Source organism: Helianthus annuus, chromosome 1 (assembly GCF_002127325.2).
Source record: "Helianthus annuus cultivar XRQ/B chromosome 1, HanXRQr2.0-SUNRISE, whole genome shotgun sequence".
Lineage (NCBI taxonomy): Eukaryota > Viridiplantae > Streptophyta > Magnoliopsida > Asterales > Asteraceae > Helianthus > Helianthus annuus.
The window spans coordinates 79,463,655-79,483,402 of record NC_035433.2 but is presented as its reverse complement, the minus strand read 5'-3'; the positions used below and the strand labels follow the sequence as shown (position 1 = coordinate 79,483,402).

The 19,748-nt window shown below is 38.5% G+C and overlaps 1 pseudogene; it reads left to right on the top strand.

Annotated features, from left to right (window-relative positions):
- Nucleotides 1-2,436: 2,436 nt before the first annotated feature.
- On the top strand, nucleotides 2,437-16,891 carry LOC118490489 (annotated as a pseudogene).
- The last annotated feature ends 2,857 nt before the right edge of the window (nucleotides 16,892-19,748 follow it).

Below are 19,748 nucleotides of genomic sequence, written 5' to 3'. Positions count from 1 at the left end.
TACTTTCCCCCATCTGGAGCCGGAGTACCCCACCAACTCGGATTCATGATTGATAAAGAAAACTGAATACCTGCAAATTACACCTCAATCAAACAAATCAAACAGTTAAATCACTTTTGCAAACCTACTGTGTAAATTCACAGCGTGTCTTGACGAAACACAGTGTTGACGAAACTGAAAATTGTATTTCTTCAAACACACTTTGGCGAAACAGATTTCTTTTGAAAAGGAAGTCGACGAAACAATGTTTAATAATTAATGGGCTTTGATGACGAAACTGGCCCACTTTATATTCGGCGAAATGGGCTAACTCCTTGGCGAAACAAATTATCTTTTGAAATATAAGCCCACTTTATGTTTCGTCAAACATAAATTTACCACTTTATGTTTTGACGAAAAGAATTGTATTAATAAGGCCCACTTTAAATTTATCAATTTGACAATTAATAAGGCCCACTTTATGTTTTAAATTCTGTTTTGACGAAACAAGAATTTTCAAACAACCCACTTTATGTTTCGTCAAACATGTTTTGACGAAAAGAATTTGTGTTTCGTTGAATGTTTGTTTGGCCAAGAAAGTTGTCAGTGGTTGGTAAACTTTTTGACTTTATCTTATCCTGACACAACAGAGACCCTTTCGGCTAAGACATGATGCTTTCACCAAACAAGTAAGGTTGTGATTATTTTAATCCTTTTCCACTTCTCAAAGCAAAAACAACTTTCACATACAATTATCAAAGATCAAAAAGGTGAATATTTGAAGAACAACTTTGAATGTATGAAGAACACAACCCAGGAATATGAGTTTTCCGGTGAACTCACAAACTTCCGAACACAAAGTTTTGCTAAAATGTTTAAGAAAAACCAAGTACTAACATGTGAGCATGAGAATAACACGGTTTTTAGTAAAACCCAAAGCAAAAACAACAAGATTAACCAGATTTTAAGATGTTTTTCCAGAAAAATATGAATTTTAACACCCAAAAAACAAACCAAGAACACACTCGGTTTTAACAAGGAGAAGAGCCAAGGCTCTGATACCACTTGTAGGTCCGGCTAGGAGGATCTAGTCGCCTAATCCCTGTATACTAACCAACCCGGTTGTGCGGAATCCAACCGGAAAGGCAAACCGAGATAGAACATGCACAAACACAACACAAAATATTCACCGATTAACACCACTGTATTAATACGTATGAAAGGTTCGGTTACAAAGCAATGTTTACAGATGTATTCTATAAACTCTCTAAAACTCTCGTGTGTGTGTGCTCTCACAAATATGCTCTCTGTGTTCTTTCTATGTGTTCTATTTTTTTTCTCTTATCCACAGACAGTCTATTTATAGTCACAGACACAACGAATCAGATCTTGGCTTGGCGAATTACAAGGTTTGGCGAAACAGCAATGCAAGTGACGAAACAGCGACGAAACAGGGGCTTGGTCGACGAAACTGATGTGTTTCGTCGACTGCCCTCATGATTCGTCGACTTTGGGCTTTGGCCCAGTCTTGTTGAAGTCCATGCTGCATTATGATTGGCCCATGTGAGGTTACGTACATGAATTCCAACTTATTTCAAATATGTGAAGATTAGTCAAAGTCTTGACATCATCATGATGATGTCATGATGATGTGTCAAGCGGGAAGTGTTCTCGGCTCTCCGTGCTTCGCGTGTCGAACTCTGGGACGCACGACGGAGGAATGTCGTGACGTCGGGCTTGAGCCGAACCTAACCGAGTCGAACCGAGCCAAGTCGAACCGAGTCGAGTCGCGTCCACAAACATGTATCAACAAGACCATATATCCGAGAGATGTACCATGCAAGTTACCCAGTCATTATGTTCATATACCAAAAACAGGTTCTTATTTACGTGTACCGAAGCAACGTATAATGAAGCTGTTACTGTTAACAGTTAATTTTATATATTACTATAATCCTGCACCTGATACGACTAACCGATGTACTATCATTTCCCTTATATCTCAACACGACTTCAATTTATATTTTTCAAATGTTTTTGTATTTTTCCTAAAATATAGAGTTAATTACTATTTTCGTCCATGTGTTTTGTCAAAAACCACTATTTGAGTCCATTAGTTTAAAAATTGCGATTTCAGTCCCTGTTGTTTCACTTTCGTAACCATTTCAGTCCACCTCGTAACCATTTCAGTCCCTGTACTAACATAATAAATGGATTGAAATAGTTACGAAAATCAAACCACAGGGACTGAAATGGTTACCAAAGTGAAATCACAGGGACTGAAATCGCAATTTCTAAACTAATGGACTGAAATAGTGATTTTTGACAAACCACAGGGACGAAAACAATAATTAACTCTAAAATATATCCAACAACTAAGTAAAATATTTTTTTTTGGAGTTTTTCAGTTTTTGAAAAGCAGTAAGAACTTTACAGTAAACATAAAATAAAGTTTCTATGCGAGTTTTGAAAAGCATTTTACTCGGGGTTGATCATGCGGATCATTCGGACCAGATTTTCAAATCTAGCCCGATCGAATGTCTTGGTAAACAGGTCTACAAGATTATCCAAGGTGTCTACCCTACCGTTTCTATTAAACCCTTCTCAGCACAGTCGCGAATGAAGTGATGCCTAACATCTATGTGCTTAGTGCGTGAGTGATTAACTGGATTGTTAGTTATGGAAATAGCAGAGTTGTTATCGACAAGAATAGGTGTTCGAGTAAAATTCAAACCGTAGTCCCTCATTTGCTGCTGAATCCACAAGACCTGAGCGCAATAGCTTGATGCAGCAATGTACTCGACCTCGCACGCGGATAAAGAAAAGACAAGTTGCTTTTTGTATTGCCAAGAGACAAGACGGTTCCCAAGAAGTTATGTGCCGCGAGAGGTTGACTTTCTGTTCACCGGGCACCCTCAGAAGTCTGCGTCAGCATACTCCAGCAAATCCAAACCACCTTCAGCTCCATACCACAATCCATGCTTAGGCGTTCCTTTTGACCGCTTTCATGTGAGACTCTTTCGGAGTTGATTGGAACCGAGCACACAAACAAACAGAAAACATAATATTTGGTCGTCAGGCAGTAAGATACATTAGCGAACCTATCATTGCTCGATATAGAGTCGGATCCACTTCAGGATCTTTCTCCTTATCGGGTGAAAGCTTGTGATTTGTCGGCAGAGGCGTGTCATAAGGTAAGCTATCTTCCAAACCAATTTTTTTGAGAATCTCGTGGACATACTTCGTCTGATGCACCGAATATGTATGCCTGAGAGTGAGTCTTTTGAAGATGGTGTTTTGTTTCCACTAGGACGACCCAAAAGCAACTGAATTCAAGTGGCCAAATTATTTCTGGCCAAATCTGTAGTATGTTGAGTGAATGTAATGGTATAGGTTGATTTCTCAGGTGAACAGCTTTTGCCCGCGAAGTTTTCTCCGATTGTTGTGAATATGGAGCCAGTGGCAGGTAAATATATAAAATGCAGATTTATCTGCTTCGATTATAATTGAGGTGAAACGTAACTGCGTTAATTTGTTGGATTTACGTTTGATTGATTTTATACGGTTAATCTGTTGAGTTTGTAAGATCGAATAAAGTTTTCGAAGCAGATTTTGTGCAATTGCTAGAGGTGATAAACTGATTATGCATTTTTGCATTTATTTGTTTGTAGATATACGTTCAATTGATTCATTAACTCTGTTGAGCTTTTAAGATCGAATACAGTTTTTGAAGTAGATTTTGTGTAATTATTGAAGGTGTTTCAGATTACTACTTGGAAACTACGGGTGTGCCCTTTCAGATTCAGAGGAAGCCATAAAACTGTCCCCAACAAATGTTGAGGTTTTTATTTTTGTTCTTTACTCGATATTTTGTGATACATTTTGTAAATTCTTCTCAAATTCTTATTAGTACATGATTATGTGCATGTGTGTTTGTTGAATTCATAGGCTTATTATAGAGCAGCTAAAGCATCATTATCTGTTAATAAGTTGGTTGAAGTGAAGGCCTTTTGTGAAAAAGGAATCGATCAGGATCCAGATAATGAAGAACTAAAGAAACTGAAAAAACAAATTGATTGTCAAATATCGGAACTTCAACAATGCAAGGCTCAAGTTTCTAAAGCTTTGAAAACCGCTAAGGTCTTGCATCTTGCTTATGTTTGTAGGATTGGGTGGATTGGAAAACGGGTTTAGGTTGAAAGTCGAAATGAAAAGATTTTTGTCCAATCTTTATGAAAGAAGTTAAAGAGTAAAATACCATTTTCGTCCTAGAGGTTTGGTCAGTTTTGTGACTTTTGTCCAAAGGTTTGTTTTTTCGCATCTGGATCCAAAAGGTTTGAAATCTTGCCATTTTCACCTGGCTCATTAACTCCATCCATTTTTCGACTTTAAGTCAGGGGTATATCCGTCTTTTTTGTTAACTTAAAGGGCAATTTGGTCCTTTTCATTTTACATGCAAGCATTTAGCATAATGTACAAGTATTCAAAAGACCGAATTGCGCTTTAAGTTAACAAAAAAGACGAAAATAACCCTGACTTATTGGAGAAAAATGGATGGAGTTAACGAGTCGGATGAAAATGACAAGATTTCTGTTAATGCACTTTAGGTGATAAGTGCATGACTCCCATGTTACCAATGGAAGTTTGAAGATCTCAAGTTCAATGAAGACCATGCACTGATCAAGGGGGAGTTTGTTAATGCACTTTTGGGTGATAAGTGCAAGGCTTCCAACATTTAGGGTCTTTATTGAACAATGTCCAAAGTTTGGAAAGAGTTTATGGCTAGAAAGAGTTTATGGCTAGAAAGAGTTTATTTTGGAAAGAGTTTATTGTCTAGAAAGAGTTTATTGTCTAGAAAGAGTTTATTGTCTAGAAAGAGTTTATTGGCTAGAAAGAGTTTATTTTGGAAAGAGTTTAATTTTAGACAGAGTTTATTTAGACTAGCTTTGTCTGAGTTTTGTATAGATTAGGCTTGTCTGAGTTTTGTGGCAAAAACTCTGTGTTGGCTTTGTGCTCTATGTTTTGTCCGGGCTTTCTATTTAGTGTTGAAAGTCCGGGTTTCACCTTGTATATATACTTTAATATGGAATAGACAAGGTAACGATTTTCTGTGTGAATTTCTGTGCCCTAATCATTGTGCTTTTTGTCTGGCGGCGCTTTGTGTGACGTCATTCATCTTCATCAAGAATACTCAGTGTATTCTTGATTTCTCTCTCAAATCCTTGCATTCTTGTGTTCATCTACAGTTGTTGATCATCAGGTGGATTCCGCACACCTTTTGGTTGCATTAGCTGAGTGAGATCTTGGATTAGGAGGCCTTACAAGTGGTATCAGAGCAGTGTGCTCATACTACTGTAGGTGTTCTTAGTTTGAAGGTTTTGGTGAGATTAGTTCATACTTTGATTGGGTTTAGTGAGATTTTAGTGAGTTTTTGTGTGTTATTCATGATTCTTCATTCATTTCTAGTGTTTGGATGATGGATTTTGAGTAGTTTAGTGAGTTTTTAGTGTTTTCTTCATCTGGGTTTTACAGGGTTTTTGTTCTTGTTCATACAGAGCTTTGAAGGAGATAAAGATTCTGAGTTTTGATCTTTGGAAGCTTGGTCTGAGGTTTACACTTTGTGTTTGTGTCTCCGGGGTATTATTGAACCAGTGTGTAGTCACATTGGGGAGATACTCCGAAGATTGGTTCCTTCTGAGTTTTGAAACTTGTCTGAGTTTCAAACCAGTCTGAGCTTGTTCCCTAGTCTGAGTTTTCCTTTTAGAGATTATTGAGTCTGAGTTTTTCATTGGTTTGGTCCGAATTTTTCCTTTTATAGGTAAATTAGTCTGAGTTTGTGTCTTTGTTTGAGTCTGAGTTTGTGTTTTGGTCCAAGTCTAGTCAGAGTTTAATTAGTTTAAAGTCCTTGTCCGAGTTTAATATATAAGTTCAAGTCCGAGTTTAGATAATATATAGTAGGTCCGAGTATTTTGTTCAATTTAGTCTGAGTTTTATCATATATTAGTCCGAGTAAAATTTGAGTCCGAGTTTAATGCTAGAAATTGTCCGAGTTTAGTTAATCCCTAGTCGAGTCCGAGTTTGTCTCTATTTGAGTCAATAGTTGAGTCCGAGTTTATTTATCATATCATTTAGTCTGAGTTTAAGTCTTTTTGTCTTGTTCCGAATTTGTTTTTATTTCCTTAAGTTCATAGTAGGACCGAGTTTATTAGATTCATAGTAGGACCGAGTTTATTAGATATTTATATCAGTCTGAGTTTAATATTAGAGGTTAGTCCGAGTTTAATATTAGATATCTAGGCCGAGTTTATCAATTAATATCTGGTCAGAGTTTATATTTTATTATTATTGAAGTCCGAGTTAGTTTGTATGTCCAGTTTGTTAGAACGTTTTTGAGTCCAGTTTATTAGAACATTTTTGAGTCCGAGTTTATTAGAACTCTTTTGAGTCCGAGTTTATTAGACTGTCTTGAGTCTGAGTTTTTAATCTTGAGTCCGAATAGTATTTAGATAATCAGTGAGTCCGATTTTGTAGTCTGAGTTTGCTGTTATTCTGTAGTTAGAGTCCGAGCTTAAAACTCTCACTCTAGTCTGAGGTATAAGTATTGTGTGTCCGAATTTTTCAATCAGTAAGGGTGTCTGAGTTTTAAATTTCTAACAGTGTTGTGTCCGAGCTCTGTTGTCTGTGTTTAATTTCAGGTTTCTGTGATCTTGGGTACACACTCTGACTATAGCTCACTTCACTGCTTGGAAGTTCTCTGTTGTTTTCTGAAATGGCAAACAACAATCTGACTACGATGGTGCAAAGCCTCAAGCACAATGCTGAGGTAGGAAGTAACGACAAACCTCCTTTGTTGGTCAACGAACTCGATTTTCCTGAGTGGAAGGAGCGTTTTGAAAGATATGTTCGAGCAAAAGACATCAAAATCTGGTTGTGCATCGTGAAAGGATGTGGTGCTACACCAATACGTACGTTGACGATTGATACGTATTTGGGGCTTACTGACGAACAGAAGAGATTCTTTGACTGTGAAGAGAAAGCTATGTCGATGATAACGATGGCAATGCCACAATCGATACTTCATACGTTTCGTAAGAGAAGTACTTCGAAAGAGTTGTGGGATAGCATGATAGAGCGATATGAAGGAAATGCAATCTACAAGAAACGACGACTCGAGAAGTTGAAGACTCAATTCGTTGTGTTTAAAGCGTTAAAGAATGAGTCATTTGATGACACTGTGAATCGATTCTATCATCTGCTGAGCGAACTTGATAGAAGTCAAGAGAATATCTACACTGAATTTGAGAAGGTTGAGAAGTTTCTGAATTGTCTTTCCAGAGAATGGAATATGTACACCGCTTTGATCAGAGAGGGTGTTCTCTACGAAGAGCTTACATTGGAAGAAGTTGTTCAGAAGCTGAGGGGTTACGCTTGGAATATGGAAGATCAAGCATCTGAATTCGAGAAGATCCAAGATCCTCAGTTGTATAAGGCTTCGAAACCAACGGATAAGGGTAGTAATGGTGGAGTCGGTGTTGCTTTGTATTCGGAAAATGAAGGTCCTGCAAGTGAACACGCCTTCATAAGCAACACTGTCAGTTCAAGTGGAACAACCAATACAAATCAAGGGATGTACTCTTCTAGTGGCACTCAGAAATCTCAAGGAACAAGTGTAAACATTCCTAAGATAGATGCAAGCGGTTTGAAGTTGATTGAAGAAAATATGGGTCTGTTGGCGTCCTTCATGACTGCCTACGAGAACTTCTGTCTTGGGAAACTTGTTGAACCGTCAAGTCTCGATGAAGACTTTGATCAGATAGATCAAGACGAAATGGAAGAACTTGATCTACAGCTCAATATGGCACTGTTAGTCCGTAGAGCGAAGAAGTTTCTGCTGAAGACGGGTAAGAAGTTCATAGGAGGTCAGACAAAGACTCGAATGGGGGTCGACATGTCAAAGGTAAAGTGTTACAACTGTGGTATCTACGGGCATTTCGCACGTGATTGTCGAAAGCCGAAGATGGAAAGATCTGACAACAACTCCCGAGGAAACAACTCAAGACCTCAAAACAATACATCAAATGCTGCCTCCAACTCAAGTGCTCGTTCAAGTTGGTCTGAAAATACCACATCTTCGATAAACAATGCTATGGTGGCTCAACCTTTACAGAGTGTGACTGAGCCTTATAACTGGGGTTGTGCTTTGGAAGACATCTCAGGAGCTATTGTGTCACAAGCTTTCATAGCTGAAATTGTGAACGAAGAAGTGTTTGAAGAGGTTGTTGAAGAGACAAGCATTGAGGAGCTTGCAGTTGTAGCTGAAGTTCTTGGGGAAGAGTTGGATTCGGGAAATGTTACTGAGAATGAAAGTCCTTCGATCGAAGAGACTGTTGAGAAGCCTAGCAAGACAGAAGATGGAGAAAAAGGAGAACACTTTGAATTCAACATCTCCACAGCTGAAATGCAGCAATTTGCGGATGCAGAAGCTAAAAGGTTGGAAGAAAATTCCGTAGAAAATGAGGCTTGTGCATTCATGGCTGGCATTGAGGTAAAATCATCTTCTGTAGATAAGCGATGTGCTAGATGTGTTGAGTTTGTGACTAAGATAGATAGATATGCACTTCATAACACAAACTTAATTGCAGATTTAGAAAAATCCAGAGAACTCATTGCTGTTTTGTCTAATTCGGATAAAGAATACCGAATTAAGATAAAAGCACTGAAAAATGATATCTCTGAATTTGAGAGACTTGTGGCTGTGGGTAATCTTAGAAATCAGGAATTAAAATCTGAACTTGAAATGAATCAAAATTGTGTTTTGGAAAAGAACAAAATCATTTTGGAAAAAGATAATCTGATTTTAGATTTGCAACGAAAGATAGAAAAGTTCAGGGATTCATCCGAAGTGATGAACTTCTGTATTAACAGCCAACGTCTCAAAGAATCTGAGGAAGGAATGTTTGGCATTGGTTATAACAAGGTGCCTCCTCCGGTAAACCATAATTATACATCGATGCCAAGCATTGACCCTGAATTGGCAAATTTTGTGCCAAAGACTCCTCTAACGGTTGAACCACAAAGTGAGTCAGAATCTGAACCAGATGAAGTCACTGACTCAGATCAGTCGAAGAAGAGTGGAATTTCAAAGAAAAATGAGGTGAACCTTGAAAATATTGAAAATTTGATAAGCAACAAGATTTTGGAAATTTTCAATCAGGTTCAAAATGAAAAATCAAAATCAAAGTCACGTGGGAAAATTAAAAAGGCTTTGAAAAATGTCCCTAAAACCGAGTTTGTTAAAGGGGAGGATTTTATCAAAGAAGAAGTAAAAATTGAAACAGGTTCCAACTCACAGTTTGTGAACCAAATTTTGAAAAATCCCACCAATGCCTCTTCATCTTCGACCGATCATGAGGAACGTCCGAAGAACGCTGCGAAAATTCGCAAATGCTACAAGTGTCGTGGGAAGGGACACTTAGCAGCAGACTGTCCAGATGACAGGGGTAAATCACTTGTTGATCCTGCTCAAAAGAAACCTTTTGTTGACAAACCACAAAATGAATCAGTTAATGTTGAAAAGATAAATGGTAAAAATCAAAAGGTTGAGAAAAACAAAGTGATTAAACAAGAAGTAAAACCAGTTGTTAAACCAAATGTTAAATCACAACAAAATAAGGATCAAGAGGAGAAACCCGTTGATATTAACCGTGGGGCAGAAAATGTACCTCAAAGACATGATACTCGTGAGAAAACCCCTCACAGACGACAAAATCATGTCACCTTTCAAGGCGTTGAGAATGACAAACGTTCTCGAGGTTCGAGCAACATCTATGGTAGACCTCATGCACAGAACAGATTCGTGAATGACCGAAATGGGTCACCCCCCCGATTTCCAAATCAAAGACCGCATTCGGATAATCATCCACGATCATTCTCAAGACAAGAAGATGCTCCTAGATTTGGTAGGAATTTTGAGCCTCCCAGGAATCAAAATTACAATTACCAAAACTATGGAAGCCGTGGGTATGGAAACTCTGGTTATACCAACAGATCGTCAACTCCGTATAATGCTCGATTTGCGGGGACTCATTCCAACAATTTCCGAAATGGAAATGGTGGACACAGGGGCGATGATGGTTATTTCAAAGAGTTTTCTTATGTTGACGAATCAGGACGACCCAAGACCATCATGGCTTGGGTCCCACACTCTAACTAAATTTTTGTTGGGGAGTGTAGGAGCAGCTGAAGAGGGCTATCTATATTTGGTATATCGATAGTGGCTGTTCCAGACACATGACAGGAAATAAAGAATTATTGAACAATTTTAAACAATTTCGTGGTGGTTATGTGAATTTTGCCGGTGAAAAGGGTGGTTACATCACCGGTGAAGGCTCCGTGTCGAATGGAAAAATAACGCTGCACAAAGTGAACTACGTTGAAGAACTGAAGCATAACTTGATGTCGGTTTCTCAAATCTGTGATAACAAGTACACGATGCTGTTCACTGATAAAGCTTGCTTCGTTTTGCGTCCTGGATTTGTTGTTCCTGAAGATTGGATCGTTATGAGGGCTCCAAGGGTGAATAACACATATGTCATGGACATGCGCCCGTTGGTTAACTCATCTGCTCCAGTGACTTGTCTACTTTCAAAGGCGACTGAAGATCAATCGTATCTCTGGCATAGGAGAATGGGCCACGTGCATCTGCGAAAAATGAACCACTTAGTGAAAAACAACTTGGTGTTGGGGGTTCCTTTACGTAGTTTTAATATGCACAACAAATGTGAATCATGTGAAAAAGGAAAAATCAAACGAAAGCCTCACAAACCGAAAACAGTTAACTCAATCCAAAAACCACTTGAATTGCTTCACATGGATCTTTTCGGCCCGATTCATGTTGCTAGCATTGGTGGTATGTCTTATTGCTTAGTTGTCGCTGACGATTTCTCACGTTACTCATGGGTATTTTTCTTAAAAACAAAGGATCAAACCGGTGGTATTTTAAGAGATTTATTCAAACAACTTGAGAAAAATTATTCACTTCCTATTAAGAAAATCCGAAGTGACAACGGCACTGAGTTTAAAAATCAGTATATGGATGAGTTATGTCGAGAAATGGGAATAATTCATCAGTTCAGCGCTCCATATGTTCCTCAACAGAACGGAGTTGCAGAACGGAAGAATCGTACCCTGATTGAGGCGGCCCGCACTATGCTTTATGAATCAAAATTACCAATTTTCTTCTGGGCCGAGGCGGTAAACACTGCATGTTATGTGTTAAATCATGTGCTTACTGTCAAAAGAGAAGATAAAACTTGTTATGAATTGCTTGAAGGCAGGAAACCGAACCTATCTGGTTTTCAGCCTTTTGGGATTAAGTGTGTTATCAAACGCACCAAAGATACTCCGAAAATGGGGGAAATTGGTGAAATTGGGTTCTTTTTGGGTTATGCCAATGGAACTCCAAACAAACGCGTTTATAACATCAAGAAGCGAATAGTGGAGATCGTGTTTGACATAACTCCTTTGAGTTTTGATCCTCCACCGTCCGAATTCGGTCCCAAAAGCGGTTATGATTATGATAAATTATTTGATTCATTTGATCTTCCTGATGTGTCAGAAGAAGATTCGGAGGTTGTATACACACATCTTGTGAACCAAGATGAAGTGGATGCGAGCTGGAGAGCAAGTATTCCTACTAATGTGTCTTCGAATGTTCCAGTCGCTGATTCTTCGTCCGTAAGTGATGTTGCTGCTGAGCAGATCACCAATGCAGCCGCTCAAACTACAAGTGGAGATCTATACATTGACTTTTCAGCATATCCAAATGTTGTTGCGTCTTCTGGTAATGGTGGAGCTTCTAGTAGTAATGCACATGCTGAGGGGGAGATTCAATCGAATTTGGGAAACAATCTTCAAGCTCCGGCAATCCCAGTTCCAAGAACAAATATTCATCATCCTGTTGATAATATTATTGGGAATCCAAATGCGGGAGTGCAAACGCGAAGGAGTATTTCAGAAATGCAATGTCTGTTCTCTGCTATCAAGAAAGAGGAAATCTACAATCTTAGCCTGCATGAATGTTTTATCTCTCAGATAGAGCCAAAGAACTATCAGATGGCTCTGAAGGATAATTCTTGGTGTGAGGCGATGCAAGAAGAGTTAGCTCAGTTCGACAAGTTAAAGGTGTGGAATTTGGTCGATCTTCCTAAGGGCCAGCATGCAATCAACACGAAATGGGTTTTCAAGTGCAAGAAAGACGATAAGGGTGTCGTTGTCCGAAACAAAGCACGGTTGGTTTTTCAAGGTTTCAATCAGGAAGAAGGGATTGATTATACAGAAGTTTATGCACCGGTGGCAAGACTGGAAGCTATTCGTTTGTTTCTAGCTTTTGCTGCACACATGCGTATCAAAGTCTATCAGTTGGATGTGAAAAGCGCCTTCCTTTACGGTAAATTGCATGAAACTGTGTATGTGTCCCAACCGCCGGGTTTCGAAGCTCCAGGGTTAGACAACAAGGTCTATTTGTTGGACAAGGCTCTATATGGTCTCCATCAGGCTCCTCGAGCATGGTACGAGACGTTGTCAAAGCATCTATTGGAGCATGGGTTCTCGCGTGGTGCAATCGACTCCACACTGTTCATTTTGAAGAAAGGGGGAGATTTTCTGATCGTGCAAATTTACGTTGATGACATAATCTTTGGTTCTTCAAATGAAGAGTTGTGTCGTGAGTTTGAAAAGGTGATGAAGTCAAAGTTTGAAATGAGCGCGATGGGCGAGTTATCTTTCTTCTTAGGTCTCCAAGTGAGTCAAGAAAAAACCGGGACGTACGTGCATCAGACAAAGTATGTCCACGAGATTCTCAAGAGATTTGGACTGGAAGATAGCTTACCCTATGAGACGCCTCTACCGACAAATCTCAAGCTTTCACCCGATGATGAGAAAGATCCTGAAGTGGATCCGACTCTATATCGAGCAATGATAGGTCCATTGATGTATCTTACTGCTTCACGACCAGATATTATGTTCTCTGTTTGTTTGTGTGCTAGGTACCAATCAACTCCGAAGGAATCGCACTTGAAAGCTGTCAAGCGTATTTTCAGATATCTGAAAGGAACGCCTAAGCTTGGATTGTGGTATCCAGCTGAAGGTGGTCTGGATTTGATGGCGTATGTTGACGCAGATTTCGGAGGGTGCCGGATGAACAGAAAGTCAACCTCTGGCGGCGCACAACTTCTTGGAAACCGTCTTGTCTCTTGGCAATGCAAAAAGCAAGTTGCCGTTTCTCTATCCACGTGCGAGGCCGAGTACATTGCTGCTTCAAGCTGTTGTGCTCAGGTTTTGTGGATTCAGCAACAAATGAGGGACTACGGTTTGAATTTTACTCGAACTCCTATCCTTGTTGATAATAACTCTGCCATTTCCATAACAAACAATCCGGTAAATCACTCTCGCACTAAGCACATAGATGTTAGGCATCATTTTATTCGCGACTGTGCTGAGAAGGGTTTAATAGAAGTGGTTAGGGTAGACACCTTGGATAATCTTGCCGACCTGTTTACGAAAACATTTGACCGGGCTAGATTTGAAAATCTGGTCCGAATGATTGGCATGATCAACCCAGAGTAAAATGCTTTCAAAACTCGCATAGAAACTTTATTTTATCTTTTCTGTACAGTTCTTACTGCTTTCGAAAATTTGAAAAACTCCAAAAATATTTTACTTAGTTGTAGGATAAATTTCAGAAAAATACAAAACCATAGGAAAAATCTAAAATGAAGTCGTGTTGAGATATAAGGGAAATGATAGTACATTGGTTAGTCGTATCTGGTGCAGGACTATGGCTATATATATATGAGATTAACTGTTAAATGTGACAGCTTCATTATACGTTGCATCGGTAGGTTTTACGCGTAAATAAGAACCTGTCTTTGGTATATAAACATAATGAACTGCGTAACTCGTGTGGCGCATCTCTCGGATATATGGTCTTGGTACCGTAATTTCGTTTGATAGATTGCCGAGGTTCTGAGATACGTGGTCTTTATGCTGTTTATCATCTGGGTATCATAGTTGCTTCTTTTACCGGAAAATAACGGGGACGCAAGTCTAGATCTTCCATGATACCATACATACGTGTAAATATCTTCAATACATGATGCACCCGACCCGAATAAGTGATAAACAATCACATGTCCTTCAAAATCTTGCGGGAGTCAAGTCTATTCTCAATAAGTGATTCTATCACAAATGACTTGCTCTTGTGCCCTTTGCATCTGAAATTCAAATAAGTGAGTATCTCACATTAGCTTATACGTCAAAAACAGATGATAAATGGTATACTCACCAGTAAGATGATCTCTCGCGCATACCTTGATACGGGAGTATATTCTGAGGTGGGTAAACACAGTTAATGTCAGCTTAATACACTTAATTCCATATCTCGAAAACAGTGTTCGAAAGCGTGCTAAAACTTAAGTGGACCACAATACTGTTGAACGTCTTGAACTGTCAACATTAGTCTAAAACATTAAAACTAAATGCTATGGTTTCTGTGTTGGATACCGACAGAAAAACCGATATGATTCCTTGCTCCGACTTCACAAAAAGATAGTTAGTGTAAATACTTTCGTAGGTTTAATTTCCATTTCAGTCAAAAATTGTAAAACCACAAAAAGATTTTGCTTTCTTGTTTCTATGTGCGAGTTATCTTATTAAGAATACTCTAGGGTTGTGAAAATTATTTAAATAAGTTATTAAATTGTTTAATATTTCAATTGTTTATTCTGGGGTATTGGAATTTATTTTTGGGATCCAGGTTTGGGCCGATATCTTCGGGGTCAAGTTTCTTAATCCTGGGTTAAGTGTTTCAGGTCTGGATCGTTCATCTCAAGATGGAAGATTTGGAGAAGCTGTGTGCGTTTGGATCGTGCATCTCAAGACTGGGGAATCAGTGATTTCTAAAACGAAAGTGACGGAGGAGATTGCTAATGTGTTGGATCTGATTTGGCTTGCAAACTTAAGGGGAGCACATCTGAAGAAGCTTCGGCGCCTGCCTCTAAAATACAATGAAGAAGATCGTGTTCTAGCTGACCAGTCTATCAAGTTGGTTCAGTTCTGTGTGAAGAACAAGGTCTGGGCAGGAAGCAGCTCTCGAAGAAAGGATGAAGATCTCTAGTCCAATGAAGACCATGCACTGATCAAGGGGGAGTTTGTTAATGCACTTTAGGTGATAAGTGCATGACTCCCATGTTACCAATGGAAGTTTGAAGATCTCAAGTTCAATGAAGACCATGCACTGATCAAGGGGGAGTTTGTTAATGCACTTTTGGGTGATAAGTGCAAGGCTTCCAACATTTAGGGTCTTTATTGAACAATGTCCAAAGTTTGGAAAGAGTTTATGGCTAGAAAGAGTTTATGGCTAGAAAGAGTTTATTTTGGAAAGAGTTTATTTTGGAAAGAGTTTATTGTCTAGAAAGAGTTTATTGTCTAGAAAGAGTTTATTGGCTAGAAAGAGTTTATTTTGGAAAGAGTTTAATTTTAGACAGAGTTTATTTAGACTAGCTTTGTCTGAGTTTTGTATAGATTAGGCTTGTCTGAGTTTTGTGGCAAAAACTCTGTGTTGGCTTTGTGCTCTATGTTTTGTCCGGGCTTTCTATTTAGTGTTGAAAGTCCGGGTTTCACCTTGTATATATACTTTAATATGGAATAGACAAGGTAACGATTTCTGTGTGAATTTCTGTGCCCTAATCATTGTCCTTTTTGTCTGGCGGCGCTTTCTGTGAGTGACGTCATTCATCTTCATCAAGAATACTCTGTGTATTCTTGATTTCTCTCTCAAATCCTTGCATTCTTGTTATCATCTATAGTGGTTGATCATCAGGTGGATTCCGCACACCTTTTGGTTGCTTTAGCTGAGTGAGATCTTGGATTAGGAGGCCTTACAATTTCAAACCTTTTGGATCCAGATGCGGAAATGCAAACCTTTGGACAAAAGTTGCAAAAATGACCAAACCTCAGGGACAACAATGACATTTTACTCAAAAGTTAATAAATATACAACAATATGTTACACCTTCGAATAAAATGACTCCAGGATCTTGTATGCATTAAACAAACAATCCGGGCGACTTTTATGTTGTAACCCCTTCAGCCCATTTGGCGTATCTGAGATTAAAAATAGCAACCTGTGTAAAAAGCTTATTGTTTGAAATTTTTAGCTGTAATGAGAACCCTCTTGTTTTGGGTTTCCTTTTTCTTAAAATACGATTTTCTATTCTGATTATGCAGGATGTAAAGTCAGCAATTGCAGACAGAGGAATAAAAATCGGGAAGGCTACATTTCAAGAATTAACCGGATTGAAAAAGCCGATATTAGATAACGATCATATGCTTCACTGCCCGTTCTTCTTCTTTATGCAGAGGTTATGTCGAGTGACTTCATTGAGGATTTCTGCGAGACCAATATGTTTTCAGCTCATCTCGACTTGTTATTCTTTCTCACTCATATAGATGATCAGAATATTACTAAAATTAGGAAAAAAATAGATGTGAATGAACACTTAATTAGTTTTTATTGTGGACTACTTGTCAATCCTTAGCTATCAAACATGTTTTTGGATAGTGCTGAACCGTTGCCATAGGATAAAGAAAATGCGCACACTCGTGATGCTATTGAGTTGTACTATGAGAGTATGAGGTAAGAAGTTGGGGTGATAGGAATCGACCCTCGAATCACGGGTTCAAATAAAACTGTAAAATAAAAGATAGATCTACGGTTCATTTTGGATACAGATACACCACCAAAACCAACAGTAGGGCTGCGAATCACTCCCGAAGATACAGAAATCACCACACCGGTTATAAATTCGGGTCTAAGAACACCACTCAATATGCCACAATTGAGCTAGCATAGACACAATCAATTTAACTCAAAATCCATTGAGATAAACCCACCAAAGAGAAAAATCTCATACTCAAACCACACTAACTTCCATTCGTAAAACTCAAGTGAACACATAAAGAATTCCTAAAACTAATAACTACCCACTAACTCCACTAATGTAAATATAACATAAAAACAAAATATAAAATAAACAAAAGAAAATTGTAAACAAATAAGCTAAAAATGGAATTAGAGTAAAGTGGGACGTGGCTTAAATAATTGTGGCATCCAAACTAAAATCTTGACCCATTGTTTTTGTTGTTGACCCATATTCGGCTACCAAACCCCTATCATGGGGTCTATTTTATAGTTTGATTTATGTATATTTTTTCTTATAACTTTTTTTAATATCTTTGTTGTTTTCTATTTACTTAAAGAAAGAAATTCTTAGCAATTTATTACAGGGTACAGCTGCTTCCCATATTGAATCTTTCAGTGATGATGATACAGATGCAGCTAAATCTTCACCTAAAGAGATCTCTTCAGTTGATATGTGTGTGTATATATATATATCTTTTACTTCTTTCTGTTATCATGACATAATGTTGATGCACCGAATGTCTGTTGACTGCGTCTACAAGAAAGTCTGAAGTCAAGATTGGTCTAAAGGGGTCAAAGTGTAAATATTGAGTAAAATAGACTTAGGACCGCTTATTTGTCAGTGTTGTAATGAGAACCGCTTTTGTGTCATTAGGTTTAGACTGGAACCGCTTTTAGGACATTAAGGTAGGATCGCTTATATGACAAGGTGCTGGATCGCTTATTGGACTGTCACATAAGCGACCCATGATCACTATAAATAGGGTGGAGCGGTTCTTCATTTGTAACGGTGTATGTATGTGCTGAGGTGCCGAAATTCTGCTAAAATTTTATCAGAAAGCAATACAAACACAAGGAATTGAAAGGATTAGCTGTTGTTACTTTACTTACGTTGATTCCGCCTTCGTATGTGAAGATGAACTACTTCGACTGACTTTTCGGGTCATAGAACGGTCCAACAAAGTGGTATCAGAGCTCAGGACGAGGAGTTCATACTACGACAGCAAAAATCAGCAGAAATCTCTCTTTTCTACTCATTTTCTCTCATACTTTTTCTGATTTCAGTGGTTCCAACGGTCAAAATGGTCTGAATTTTGAGTATAACGTGTAAAATTCACTTTTAACAAACCCTAGAAAGAATCAGGTGAAAATACGGACTAAAAATGGTAAAAACAGGCTAAAAACCTTGAACCGTTTTTTCGAACATCTAGATTCGCTTATTTGGACAAACAGCCTGGTTCGCTCGAAATTCATTCTTGGATCGCTTTTACGTACATTTTGGACCGCTTTTGTAAACATCTTGGACCGCTCTTCTGTCATTGTTATTGCTTGGATCGCTCGAACGGACATTTCTTGGACCGCTCGAACGATCATATTTAGCATCGCTCATTGTGCATCGCTTATTTGAACCGCTCGAACGGATACTTTCTGGTCCGCTCAAACGTACATAAGTTGAATCGCGTTTTGAACATAGTGTGGTTCGCTCGTGTGAACATCACTATCTGGTTCGCTTTTCTGGACTATTACAGGATCGCTTTTGTGTCCTGATAATTTTCAAAATCAAAATTTTACTAAGTGTTGTCTGATTTTGTAGGTACAATCAATATGGATGATATTTTCTTGAACCCATTCAGTGATATGTATGCTTTTTCGGGAAGTACGGACAACAATGATACATCGTCAAGCAACAAAGATAAAAGTCCGCCTAAGGAAAGGAAGAAAGAAGCTTGGGAGTCCGAGAGCGCCTTCGGAACTTTCAACAAACCCCCAAAGCTTATGGCTATAGAGGATTATAGCAGGTGGGCTACCAAGTTTGAAGACTGGTTGATGGCTTTTGCATTTCCGAGCTGGAAAAGTATGAAAAATGGCTATGCAAATGGAAAAGAAAAAGGCGAAGCTTTGAGATCTCAAGAAGAAATTGATAATTTTGTAGCTGAGCAAAAGTGTGTTGCTTTGCTGTTCCAATCTGTTCGTGAAGATATAATTTCATTGATAGATTACAAAAACGCACAAGATTTGTGGGATAAGCTTAGAAAGAAGTGTATAGGAAATGAAGAGATTGTGAAAAACAAGAAAAAGCTTCTGAAGAAGGAATTTGATCTATTTGGATGTTTAAAGAATGAGTCAGTTTGCAAAATGATCGAAAGATTTGGTCACTTGAAATTGGAGTTAGTCAGACATGGAATTCCTATTTCAGATGAAGATATAGTTGATAAACTCTTTGATTCATTACCTGATGATATGGATTGGAGATACTATGTTTTGATGCTGAAAAATACAATTGCTCCTGCCGCATTGACTCCAAATTTGGTGATTGAAAAGCTTGAGAGTCATGAGTTAGAGTTGAAGAAAACATACAAAGTTAATAACTCAACATATCAGCAAAATCTGGGTCTTTATTATCCTAAAAACATGTTGCCAACAGTCACCTCTCCAAAAACTGCATATTCAGCTGAGAATGTCTCTTCAGCAAACAGAGAAAGTCAAAGCAGTTCAAGCAGTAAAAGTCACAGTGGGTATCACAGTGGATCTACGTCTTCTACAAATCGTTCTGATGCGAAATTTTCGTGCAACATTGCAATCGATTTGAAGAATGCACAGAACTTTGACGAAGAATCGGCCAAGCAACAGATGGTGTTTCTAGCGTCTGTTTTGGAGTCTTATGAAGGTTTGGTAGCCGGGAAGATTGGAAATACAAATCTGACCAAAGAAGACTACGATCAGATAGATCCTGAGGAAATGGAGCTTATTGACATTCGTTGGGCAATGGCAAGTGCTGTTCGACGTG